The sequence below is a fragment of the Cotesia glomerata genome, linkage group LG8 (genome assembly GCF_020080835.1).
Source record: "Cotesia glomerata isolate CgM1 linkage group LG8, MPM_Cglom_v2.3, whole genome shotgun sequence".
Lineage (NCBI taxonomy): Eukaryota > Metazoa > Arthropoda > Insecta > Hymenoptera > Braconidae > Cotesia > Cotesia glomerata.
The window spans coordinates 16,242,853-16,256,916 of record NC_058165.1 but is presented as its reverse complement, the minus strand read 5'-3'; the positions used below and the strand labels follow the sequence as shown (position 1 = coordinate 16,256,916).

General features: G+C 33.2%; 1 protein-coding gene and 1 long non-coding RNA gene across 2 annotated transcripts in view; one reads left to right on the top strand and one right to left on the bottom strand.

The window, feature by feature from the left end:
* Positions 1 to 14,064, top strand: part of LOC123270364 — an 87,507-nt gene that overhangs the window by 59,236 nt on the left and 14,207 nt on the right. The window lies entirely within an intron of this gene.
* On the bottom strand, positions 22 to 13,006 carry LOC123270367. The gene is made up of 3 exons (XR_006510583.1): positions 12,861 to 13,006; positions 12,404 to 12,407; positions 22 to 31 (listed from the first exon to the last, which is right to left on the bottom strand). It is a non-coding gene; the product is annotated as an uncharacterized LOC123270367 (long non-coding RNA).

Genomic DNA, 14,064 nt, shown 5'->3' with positions numbered 1-14,064 from the left:
AAAATGGCTGAAGAAATTTATTAAATATTAGCTGGTAAATGGAAGTTTTAATATTTGAGACCGCAAGTCAATATCGGAAGAAATTCATTTTAAATTGATGATAAATTTAAGTAGAACCGCGCTTTGATTAAAAATTTACAAAGAACGTGATCTTACTACTGCTAAGTACCTTTTTTTTTTTTTTTGTTTAAAAAGTCACTATTTTTCGTTTTACAGCGGAAAAGTCTTTGTATTGATAAAAAGTGACAATTTACTGAAGAACTTTATGATAATTTTTTATCAAAACTTTATAAAATGTCTTTAGTATTCTTGCAACATCGAAATTAGAATTTTAATCGATTACATTGATCATTCATAACGACGCGGCAAATTTAAATATAAAACATTTTTCATTGAAAATTTACAAAAAACACATGCCCTTTTTCGTTTAAAAAGTCATTATTTTTCCTTTCACAGTAGAAAAATCACTGAATTGATAAAAGGTGACGATACACTAGGGGAATGTATGGTAATTTTTTTATCGAAGCTTTGTAAAATGTATTTTAATGTACTTCAACTATTAAGATTAGAATTTTGCCTAACTGCATTGATAAAGAGTGGCGATACACTAAATGGAATTTTTTAAATTAAAAATTTACAAAGAATGCAATCTTACTGGATTGATGAATAACAACGATATGCTGCAGTTAGTCAATCCCTAAAGAAATCAATAGATGAAACATTTTTTGGATATTTTTAGGACAATTTTGGAACATTTTTGGGACGATTTTAGGAAAAGTTTGGAACGTTTTTTAAGGGGTTATATCCACTTGTAATTTTGAAAAAATCGAATTTTTTTGCATATTTTGAATGTACATATTTTTGAGAATATCGTCCGAAAATTTCACATTGATCCGGAAAATAATTTCGGAAAAATCAGCGTATTTGTAAAGATTTTTTCTTAACTTAGTTTAAATGGTTCCCAAAACTTCAAACGCGTTTTTCTCGAAACGATGTTTTCGAAGTCGGTGAGGAAAATTTCTCCGAAATGGTTGAACCGATCGGCTTGAAATTTTCACACGACCTTCTTAGATACTTGTATCAGGTAATGATCGAAAGAATTCTTAAGGATTTTTTAAGCCACTTTCAACTGTAAATTTTCTTGAAAAAAACGATTTTTTTCTTTGGGAAGCCGTCATTTTGTCAAAAATCAAAATTTTTACTATTTCATCGATCATTACCTGTATTCATATATCCTAAAAATAAATCTTTTTTTTTAATTTTTTTGACTTCCAGCTAAGAAAATTGAAAATTTTCAAAAATCGGGAAGTTATTGGTTTTACCCCGTTTTTCGAAAATCGAGTTTCCATCAGATCTCGACGTTTTGAGGTCTTAGGAAGCTTCCCTGACTATTCCCGCGAGGGTGTCACTATGTCTGTATGTGTGTGTGTGTGTGTGTGTGTGTGTGTGTGTGGTTTTTTTTTTTTTTTTAGAGGGGGGAATCCTTTTTGCGGATTCCAGGCATAGCTGTTTCACCTGGATATGTGGACTCGACGCAGCGTCATACTAAAATCCGACGCTAGCGCCCCTACCCACTAAACCCTAAACCCCTTTTCCTCTTTCCCCTAATCCCTCATGGAAACCGCCGTTAGGCATTACTCCGTGAGGGGAGGATCTAGCTACTGCTCTTTCTTCTGGTAGCTAAGGTGTTATTTTACCTTTCTTCTAGTTGTTGTCATTTGCTCTTCTTCTTTCGATGGAACGCAAGTCTATAAGGACTTCTGTTGCAAATGTGCTGATGGCGTTCCAGGAGGCTCTTGATGACAACATTGCTTCTACTATTGTCTCTGGTTGGATTTTCTTCTTTAGGATCATCTCCAGCTCATCTCGCTGTGGGTAAAATCGTGGGCACTCAAAGAAAACGTGCTCCGCGTCTTCATTGATTCCTGGGCAGGACGGGCACTCCGGTGAATCATCATGCTTGAAGCGGTGAAGATACGTCCGAAAACATCCATGTCCTGACAACAACTGCGTCAGATAGTAATTGACCTCGCCATGACTTCGGTTTAGCCAAACGTCGATCTTCGGTATGAGACGGTGTGTCCATCTCCCTGTTGTCGCGGCGTCCCACTGCGATTGCCATCGTGCGATGCTGTTCTGCCGTTCTTCAGCTCTGAGTTCCTCGGCACTTTGTGTGGTTGTCCTCTTTCGTTAGTAAAGGTTCCGTCTTTCCTCAGCTAGGACTCTGAGCGGCAAAGTTCCGGAAATCACACACACTGCTTCCTCTGATATTGTTCGAAAGGCGCTTGCAACTCGTAGGGCACTCATACGATATATTGGTCCAGCTTTTCTCCATGAATCTTGCACCTCTAGTGCGTCAGCCCAAATGGATATTCCGTAGGTGAGCACCGATGTGACTACTGATGACAATAGTATCCTCCTGCTCTGCTTTGGGCCTCCGACGTTCGGCATCAATCGTGCGAGACTAGCTCTCACTACTGACGCTTTCGTACAGACGTGTTCCACTTGCTGCTTGAAGGTGAGTCGGGCATCAAGCATCACTCCCAGATATCGTATATGAGGTTGTGATGTGATTTCTCGGTCACCGACTTTTATCTTAATTGTTTCAACTTCTTTTCGGCTGGTAATAAGCACTGCTTTGGTCTTCTGCTTGGCCAGTTGTAGGTTCACTGTATCCATCCACTGGTTGATCTTCTCAAAAGTGATGTCAAACAGATGTTGAATCTCGTCGAGGTGTTTGGCGACGATCACTGCGGCAACATCATCCGTATACGCTACCAGTTTGACACATCTTGGAAGCTTCAGTCTCAGGAGCCCGTCATACATGATATTCCACAGAAGTGGACCAAGAACAGAGCCCTGTGGCACACCACCGGTTATATCATACTCTTTCGGACCATTCTTTGTATCGTATTTCAGCACTCTATCTGTAAAATAGCTAATCACTAGTCTGCGAAGATATATTGGCACGTTCTTCTCGTCGAGAGCTTGCATGATGCAGTCCCAATTAGCGGAATCGAAAGTATTTTTGATGTCCAAGGCAGCCACCAGGCAGTATTTCTTCGTTCCACCCTTCCATCTAGTTCCTGCGATTGCCTCTTTGGCCGTATTAACAACCAGGTTGATCGCGTCCAGGGTTGATCGTCCTTTCCGGAATCCATACTGGTTGTCTGCCAAGAGTGGGTCGACTACTGCATCTATTTGCTGATGGATGATACGCTCAAATATCTTACCCGCCGTATCTAGCATGCAGAGTGGTCGGTAAGATGACGGTTCTTCTGGCGGTTTCTTTCCTTTAGGTAAAAGTACTAACCGTTGCTGTTTCCACTTACGAGGAAAAGTCCCCTCCTTGAGGCATGCGTTGTAAGCGTCTAGAAATAATGTTGGTGCTGCCTTTATGATGGTTTTCAAGGCTATATTAGGGATTCCGTCCAATCCTGGCGCTTTATTATTTCCTACCCGATTACAAGCCTCCAACAATTCTTCTTCAGTGACAGGTGGAATGTCGTCCAGTTCACCTTGCGTTGACTGATAATTGAGACTGTGTTGCTGTGGAAACAGCGCAGTGACGATTTTCTGAAGGAGTTGGGGACACGTAGGTGACGGCATTTGTTGTTTCTTCAGGTGCGTCATGACCACCTTATACGGCCGACCCCACACGTCTTTGTCGACCTCGTATATGAGCTCTTTCCAGCATCTTCCTTTGCTCTCTTTTATGGCCTTATTAAGTTCACGACGAGCTTTTTTGTACTCTGCGATCAGCACTGCAGAGTTAGGTCGTTGATAGCCACGCTGTGATATTCTTCTCTTTCGATGACACTCTTTACGGATGTGTGTGTGTGTGTGTGTGTGTGTGTGTGTGTGTGTGTGTGTGTGTGTGTGTGTGTGTGTGTGTGTGTGTGTGTGTGTAAGTATGTAAACCTCTTATAACTTTTGAACGGTTAAACCGATTTCCCTGCGGTTAGTGCCATTCGAAAGGGCTTCGCCAAACTTAGATTTTGAATACAATTTGGACTGATTCGGACCGATAGATTTCGAAAAATCTAAAAAAAACTGTAAAAAAAAAAATTTTTTAAAAGTGGATTTTTTGGAATAACTTTTAAACGGCTACATCGATCAACTCCAAAAACTAATCAGCTCTTAATCATGAAAAAAACAACGTCGATTGCCGCTAATCCGGTCAAAATCGGTTGATTCGTTCGAGATATATCTGAGCAAGGCCTCGTGACGTTGTCAAATTATTTGGCAACGCAGGTAAGCTCAAAGATTCGGGGACTAGATTAGACAGACGTACGAACGAGACTCTTGTACGGGGGATAAGTGCTATGGCTCAAACAAGTTTTACGGCTGTACCTCCCCGCATGGGCCCCGCTGGTAACTGGTCGGGTTGTCATTATATTACCGATCAGGCTAACGCAGTCGTTGAATGGGTTGATACAGTTAACTGAGTACGAGGACAGATTGACATTAAATTCAACTCAATTCACATCTGTCCTATGATAGCGTAAATGCTTGAGGGCAGGGTTTTTCCTTGCCAGCAAACTTGGCTGTGTATTTCCTATGTGAGGGTAGGACAGATATACGTGCGTGTATAGCTCTTTTGAGCCCAGGAAACGGCCTCTTCGGAGGTAGGCGAAAGCCTCGCCATATATTCTTCGTTCGAGAGATATCGTGCAGTAAAGAAAACCCAAAAGTGTTTTTCGGAATTACTCCGAAATTTCTGGTTTGACCAATTGAAACTTAGAAATTCTTTACGAGGCTTAAAAAACTGCGTAGAATGCCGCCAACCGCGTAAAAATCGGTTCATTCATTCAAAAGTTATTGTGGTTTGAAAATTCAAAAAATAGTGTTCTATGAAACTTTTATCAGACTTTTGAGCTTAAAGAGCTCAAAAGCATAGAAGAGGTATCTTCTTGAGCTTGGAGAGCTCAAAATAACACACAGATTGTATTTTTGAGCTCGAAGAGCTCAAAAACTTCGTAGGTGCAATTTTAAGCGCCCAGGTATTAACGGAATTAGCGGGAAGTTGCAGGAATGGCCTTTAGGGTCAACCGTTTTCCTAATTTTTTTATTTCTGATAATTTGGATCAGAGATATCTTCCTCACCGCCAGACACCTTTTTGTGGAGGTCCTCTAGGAGATCTATTACAGGAACAACGGATCCCAATATTTTTGTAAATACATCGCAAATTCTTAAAATAAACTAAATTCGCTATATGTACGTTTATTCTATGTATTTATTTAATAAAAAGTCTCTTCACAAAAAATTCACAATGAACACGTTTTTTTAGGACTTACAAGTGGATATAACCCCTTAAATGATTTTAGGAAAAATAATTTATTTTTACACAGCTATAGATTCGTCCCAAAGTTAATGGATATAGAATTTTTTTTTCCATTCTTTAATTTTGGGACAAATTACCGCTGTGCAAAAATAAATTAGCACTTCTTAAATCATTTAAAAATCGTTTCAAAAATGTTCTATAAAAGTTCCAAAATTGTTATAAAGAGCAAGATCACGTCAACTGGACCCCCTATTTTCCACTTGATTATGAAAATTAAATTCATGTATTTTTTTTATAAGTATATATCAAGATAAAATGATCCCCGAAACGATTTTTAAAAATTTTGATTTTAACAATAATTTTTTTTACAATGAAAATTTTAGGTACTTTTAATTAAAAAATGGATTGTAAATCAACCGTTAAAATCAAATTAATGGGACTTGAAGGATTTGTTTTTAAAATATTTGTATTTTAATAAAATATTAATAACTAAAAATTATTTGTTTATTATCATATTGTTAATTAACTTTTAAGTTAACAAATGAAAATTTCACTGACTTCTCGGTGAAAAAATGAAGTTTTTTTTTTATCGGTTACATGCGTTATTTATTAAAGTTTAAGATTTCAGAAAAAAATTTCACTGCTCGCGATTTGTTTAAACAATATAAATTTATTTATCACAGCGCGCCGAGCGCCAGGCGCTGTTAGAATACCGCGCCGTCGAACGTCAGACTATGTTACAGCTTCGATTAATTATAATTAAAAATAACAATTAAAAATATAATTATCAAACAAATTTTATTATTATTATGATCAATATTATGACTAATAAAATAAGTAAATTCTCTATTATTAAAGAAAAATAGAAAAAACGAACTAGTATTAAATATTAAATTTTGTAGACATTTGTTAACTTTATTTTATTTTTTTTTTTAAACTTGGTTATTAAAAACTTTTTTATCTTCCGAAACATTATTATATTTTTATTAATAATATAGTAATATATTACTATATTATTACTAGCGGACCAGACAGACGTTTTCTTGTACACACGTCTTAAATTAAAAAATTTCAAGTTTATTTGAATGAGCTGTTACAGTTTGGATCGTTTTGATGAAAATTATTATTAAAACGTTATTATAATGACATATTTCAATTAGCACCTGATTGATTTTAACACAATTACACAAAATTTTTTTGAATTTCGATTATAATTTTTTTTCTCAAATGAATATTCGATACTGTGTCAGATCCAATGTAAAACATTCCAAGATCAAGAACAATTTATAAATAAAATTTAATTAAATAAACATTTTTCCGTGGACTGAATTGTGAATCTAAACCATTTTCGAATCCACCTAAAGACACACAAAAAGTTTCATTAAAATTGGTCCAGCCGTTTAGAAAAAGTTCAGTGACAAACACACGCACAGAAAAAAAATATAAATAAAAAAATATAAAGATTAATAATATAATAATGTGTCGGAAGATAAAAAAGTTTTTATTAACCAAGTTTAAAAAAAATTAAAATAAAATTAACAAATGTCTACAAAATTTAATATTTATTACTAGTTCGTTTTTTCTATTTTTCTTTAATAATAGAGAATTTACTTATTTTATTAGTCATAATATTGATCATAATAATAATAAAATTTGTTTGATAGTTATATTTTTAATTGTTATTTTTAATTATAATTAATCGAAGCTGTAACATAGTCTGACGTTCGCCGGCGCGGTATTCTGACAGCGCCTGGCGCTCGGCGTGCTGTGATAAATAAATTTATATTGTTTAAACAAATCGCGAGCAGTGAAATTTTTTTCTAAAATCTTAAACTTTAATAAATAACGCATGTAACCGATAAAAAAAAACTTCATTTTTTCACCGAGAAGTCAGTGAAATTTTCATTTGTTAACTTAGAAGTTAATTAACAATATGATAATAAACAAATAATTTTTAGTTATTAATATTTTATTAAAATATAAACATTTTAAAAACAAATCTTTCAAGCGGCCATTAATTTAACTTTAACGGTTGATTTACAATCCATTTTTTAATTAAAAGTACCTAAAATTTTCATTGTAAAAAAAATTATTGTTAAAATCGAAATTTTTGAAAATCGTTTCGGGGATCATTTTATCTTGGTATGTACTTATAAAAAAGATACATGAACTTAATTTTCATGATCAAGTGGAAAATAGGGGGTCCAGTTGACGTGATCTTGCTCAAATATATTCCAAATTTGTTTTCGAAACATTCGAAAATTGTCCAAAAAATGTTACAAAATTGTTCTAATATTGTCCAAAAAATGTTCCAAAACTATCCAAAATTTGTTCTTAAACTATTTAAAAAGTGTTCCACATAAGATTGTAAGAACAAAATCTTAACTAAATTGTTTAAAATAAAACGCATAAATTCTAAAATTATCTTAGAAGTATTTCGAAAATCTTAATATTAAAATAGAGATGAAATGTATGTGGTATCAATTTATTCGTGATGTAATTGGTCAAATATATCATAAGCATGGAAATATATGTGCACTCTATATTCAGGCGAGCGCTTGGGCGTGAAAATTTGAATTCTAGTCTTAAAAAAATACTTAAAATTCACGAAAAAGTTTTTAAAAGGCAACATTGGAAAATTTCCGATAATTTATGTGATGTCCCAAAACTGTCCAAAAAATGTCCCTCATTGTGTCATATTTGGATGTCCACGCTTGGGAAATTTTTTGAACAATTTGGAACATTTTTTTTTTACACGGGTTCAAAATATTAAAATTGAAGACCTTATTGACTGCACTGACTATTTGCAACGATGCAGCAGCTTAGAATAAAAGAAATTTTCAATTAAAAATTGAAAAATAACGTAATTTTATTGCATAGTACTTCCTTTTTTATTTCAAAAGTCATAATTTTCAATTTTAGAGCACAAAAATCATTGTATTGGTAAATAGTGACGATACACTATAATTTGTCGATTTCTGGAGGGGTGTACGGTCTTTTTTTATCGAAACTTTGCAGGATATCTTCATTGTACTCAAAATATCGAAAGAGGAAATACATTGACTGCATTAATTATTTGTGACGATGTAGCACCTAGCCAACTGTAAAATTTTTTATATCAAGGAGTAGGCGAAAAAAAAACAGTAATAAAATGAACAATTTAAACACTCTGTTGTAAAAGTAAAAAAATGGCTTTCCCTCTGTTTGGGTATAAAATTTCTAACCTATTTCTCACTAGGAATAAACCGCTTGTTTAAAAACATCAGTTGACTTTATGTAGATTAAATGTACACGGAAAGCATCTGGTTGAAAAGAGGGATCGGAGAAGATTAAATAGAGAGAAAAAAAAACAAAGAAAGAACAAAATAAAAATCTTGTTTCCTTTAAAAACACTTAAACAACCTTCTCACTCTGGTAAATTATTTAAAAAAAGTACCCAATATAAAATATATCAGAACCTTCACCTACTAATACAATTATGCTCAAGTAATAGAGTTCACTTGACGTTGAATTATTAGCATATATTGTATTTTATCCGCGTAACAAGATCCCGCAAATATAACATGCGCATTCACATATATATTAAAATCTAAATATAAATATAATCCGGTACATATATTTACATATACATTTCCCACGGCAACGATTTCGTGGTTTTAATCATCTTGATTTTACAGAATTATTATTTTTCCCATTCACTTTGCATTTTTTTACATTTCCTTTTAAAACATACGCTCTCTGTTTTAATGACTTTTTTTAGATTGGAAAATTATTTTTATTACCTACATCAAAGCACTTGTTATTAAATATTCTACTCTTGTTTCACCATTAGCTTAAAATTATTTCTCAATCTCATCAATGCTGAAATTTTTTTATTGAAATTGATAAGTTTATGAAAAAAAATCATTGATAGTTTCCGAAAAAATCGGGAAAAATGTGCATCGTCATTTTTTAACAATGTAATTTTGTTTTAAGTTGATCCATGAGATCTTTGTGATAATTTTTTAAACTTTTGAAAGTAAGAACATAAATAAATTTTGAGAAAGTTATCGAATATGAGTGTATCGTCACTCCTTATCAATGTAATTTTTGAAAAAAATTGTAATAAAAAATCACTGATGATAATTTTTTGCAATTTTCGGAGAAAAATCATCAATAGTTGCCCAGAAAAATATGTGTATCATCATTTTTTATTATGTACACTGTGACTTGTAAATCTGTAAAGATTTACTTTTTCTTTTCAGTTATTAATTGACGTTGAGGGACCTTTAATATTGTTACTTTTGTTAAACTTATTTCATATTTTTTTTCGTTGTTAGATTTCATATGATATTTTTACAAAGTACTCTGTACATATCTTTTGTATTATCTTTAGACCGTTAGAGGACTTTGTCCTAAGACCTTGTCAATAAATTACAATTACAATTACAATTACTGTGACTTGTTAACTTCCCGCTAAGAAAATTGAAAATTTTCCAATAAAGAAAAATTACTGACTTCGGTCCAATTTTCGAAAGTCAAGTTTTCATCGGATCTCTACGTTTTGAGGTCCTAATAAGCCATTCCGACTATTCCCGCCGAAATGTCCGGCCGTGTATGTGTGTATCTATGGGTGTAAATAAATTTTTGTCGTACGGTTTCTCAAAAACGAACTAACCGATTGAATTCTACAACACGTTATTCTAAAGGGTTGATCAAAACTAAGATCTGATTAGATTTGAGAGTTAATCCATCGGGTCATTCCGAAGAAATTTAAGAAAAAAACCAAAAAAAAAATTTGAATTTTTATGGTTTTTAAAAATAACTTTAAAGCGTGCAAAAAATTCATAATGAAACCATGTATACATTATTTAAACGGAGAAAAAAATATCGTTAGAGTGAGGATACGTATCGCTATTCTGACTATACGCCGTATAGTCATTTTTTTTTTTTAGAAATACGCTGTATAGCCAACTCAGCTATACAGCGGATCATCAAAATGACGATCCGTATCATTATTTTAGGCATTACATTTAGTTAACTCAACTATACAGATCCTTACGTTAACAAAACAGTTTCCTGTTTTAACGAAACTACATATATTTACAAGAGCTATTCTCTGTATGTTTAAATTAAACAAATGAATCCTTAAATCAGAAATCCGGATCGTTATTTCAAGGAAACATCATTTGAGGATACGTCATTTTAACAATATTTTTTTCCGTGTATGCTTAAAAAACTGCGTCGAGTGCTTTTTTAAAAATGAAAATCGAACGACGCGTTCAAAAGTTATAGTTATTTTAAAATTCATAAAATTTTGTTTTTCAGTATTTTTTTAAGATATCTTTCAAATTTCTAAATTAATCATTATAAACTTGTTCATTTTCTTTTTGTGCTTCAAAAACTTCGTCGAATGCTTTTTGAAAAATGAAAATTGAACGACGCATTCAAAAGTTATAGTTCTTCAATAAAAATATTTTGAGCTCGAAGAGCTCAAAATGTCAAAAAATGTGTTTTGAGCTTGAAAATCTCAAATATTTACCAAAAAACACATTTTAAGGCACTTCAAATTCTAACTTAGCGGGGTTCTAAGGTTGCCCTGCACAGTCAACCGACTTTCAGATTTTTATCAATGTAATTATGATTAAAATTACTTCATAGGACGGTTAATGATAATTTTTCAAAATTTTGGAAGGAAAAACATCAATAATTTTCTAGAAAGTTATCAAAAATGTGTGTATTGTCACTTTTCATGAAAGTAATTTTAATTAAAATGACTTTATGGGATTTCCAATGATAATTTTTCAAAGTAATTGAAAAAAATTAGGAAAACGGTTGACCCTGAAGGCCATCCCTGCAACTTCCCGCTAATTCCATACTTAGGCGCTTAAAATTGCACCAATGACGTTTTTGAGCTCTTCGAGCTCAAAATATACAATTTATGGGTTATTTTGAGCTCTCCAAGCTCAAAGAGATTGCTTTCCTATGCTTTTGAGCTCTTCAAGCTCAAAAGTCTGATGGGGATTTGATGACACTATTTTTTGAATTTTTAAACCGCAATAACTTTTGAATGAATAAACCGATTTTCACGTGGTTGGCAGCATTCAACGCAGATTTTCAAGCCTCACAAAGAATCTCAAATTTTGAATTAATCGCGCTAGGAATTTTGGAGTTATTCCGAAATAACACTTTTTTCGGTTTTCTTTCGTTCACGATATCTCTCGAACGAATCAACCGATTTTGACCGGACTGGTGGCGATCGACGTGTTTTTTGAGGTTAAGAGCTGATTAGTTTTTGGAATTGAACCATCAAGCCGTTTAAAAGTTATTCCAAAAAAACCACATTTAAAAAAAATTTTTTTTTCAGTTTTTTGAAGATTTCTCAAAATCTATTGATCTGAATCGGTCCAAATAATTTTCAAAATCTAAGTTTGGTCAAGCCCTTTCAAATGGCACCAACCGCGATAAAATCGGTCAAGCCGTTCAAAAGTTATAAGCGGTTCACATACTTTCACACACACACACACACACACACACATACATACAGACACCGTGACAACCTCGCGGGGATAGTCAGGGAAGCTTTCTGTGACCTTCAAACGTCGAGATCTGATGAAAACTCGGTTTTTGCAAAACGGGGTGAAAACAAAAACTTCCCGATTTTTGAAAATCTTCGATTTTCGTAGCGGGAAGTTAAAAAAGGATTGAAAATTTCCAAAAAATTGTCAAAATTAAGTACATCGTTACTTTTTATCAATGTACTTAATTTTTATCATGTTATTGTATCGCAATAACTTAAGAACACTGGATTTTCTACAGTAGGTAAAAGTGATGACAAATACGTGGAAAGAAAAAACTAATAATACAATAGTAAATTTATCAAAGTATCAAATTTATATTTCGAAGTTTCTCATGAAACACCATTTGGAGATTTTTTATTTATATATAAAAGCCGTTCCCCTTACTCCAGTTTTCTTACAAATCACATCGTCCCAGAGAGGCGAAATGAGATGACGGGGTTAACATACATCTGCGACAGATATTTTTCTTAAAGTAATTTTTTTTTGTCCGTCATTTTTTAGATTTTTTTTCCCCCACTAGTTTTATTAAACTTTTTCTAGCTCGGTATTGTATATAACAGATCTTTCGAAATTAAGCTGAGATTTAGTTCTCTCAGAAATCTTTCATTCTCTCTCTCTCACTCTCTTTCGGTGACGTGGGGAAACAAGTATAAATATAAGGAGACATAATCCCTTTGGTTCATTTCAGATGATAAATATCATCATATGATTTAGAGAAACGTGATGAGAAAACAAAAGACATTACTCTGTAGCTAATATTCATCTTATCTATTCTATGTCTTAATTATATTTATTACAGTAATTATAATTATTAATATACAGTACATAAGATTATGTACATCCAATTATACTCTATTGTAATCTGATAGATCACACGTAATGATTAATGTCTTTTACTACTCATTTCTTAGAAGTATCTTCTAATCACTCTAAATGGTACACCGATTAGTAAAAAGTGACAATGCAGTAATGAACGATAATTTATATTAAATCTAAAACTATTTTTTCATAAAACACCTCGTGTAAAAAGAACTTGTCCTAAAAGAGTCATAAGCTTAGCATCCTAAACGTGACACGATTTAGGACATTTTATTGACAAATTTATGACACCAAAACGAAATTAAATTTAGATTTTAGAAAAATATTGTCGCTATTGCTCAGAGAAAAAATCTGGAAAACGGTTGACCCTAAAGGCCATCCCTGCAACTTCCCGCTAATTCCATATCTAAGCACTTAAAATTGCACTTATGGCGTTATTGAGCTCTTCGAGCTCAAAAATACAATTTGAATGTTTTTTTGAGATTTCCGAGCTCAAAGAGATAGCTTTTCTATGCTTTTGAGCTTTTCGAGCTGAAAAGTCTGATAAAGGTTTTATGGAACACTATTTTTTGAACTTTCGAACCACAATAACTTTTGAATGAATCAATCGATTTTCACGCGGTTGGCGTTATTCCACGCAGTTTTTCAAGTTCCATGATATACTTTTGAACACAAACTGATTGAACCGAAAATTTTAGAGAAATTTGAAAAATTTACTTTTTCCGAAATTTTTCGACCACGGTAACTCACGAACCAATCAACCGATTTTCACGTTTTTGGCAGCGATCGACGTGGTTATTTTATTTCATCAAAAACACTCCAAAAAGAAATGTCGAAGTTTTATAAAAAAAAAACACTTTTTTCGAAATTTTTCGTTTTCGATAACTCCCGAACGAATCAACCGATTTTGACGGAACTGGTGGCAATCGACGTGATTTTTTAATGTTAATTTTATTTTTGAGATTGCTCAAAATCTAGCGAACCGAATCGATTCAAAATTTTACAAAAAAAATCTAATCGGTTCAAAAGTTATAAGAGGTTTACATACATATATACACACACACACACACACACACACACACACACACACACACACACACACACACACACACACACACACACACACACACACATGCATACAGCCGCACGGACACCACCGCGGGAATAGTCAGGAAAGCTTCCTGTGATCTTAAAACGTCGAGATCTGTTGAAAACTTGATTTTCACAAAACGGGGTGAAACCCCAGTCAACAACAGACAATAACTTCCCGAATTTAAAAAAATTTTCAATTTTTCTTAGCGGGAAGTTAAAAATATTGTAAAAAGTACTTTTGTGACATTCTTAGGACACTTTTATGACAATTTTAGAATACTCTTGACAATTCAAGGATATTTTTATGA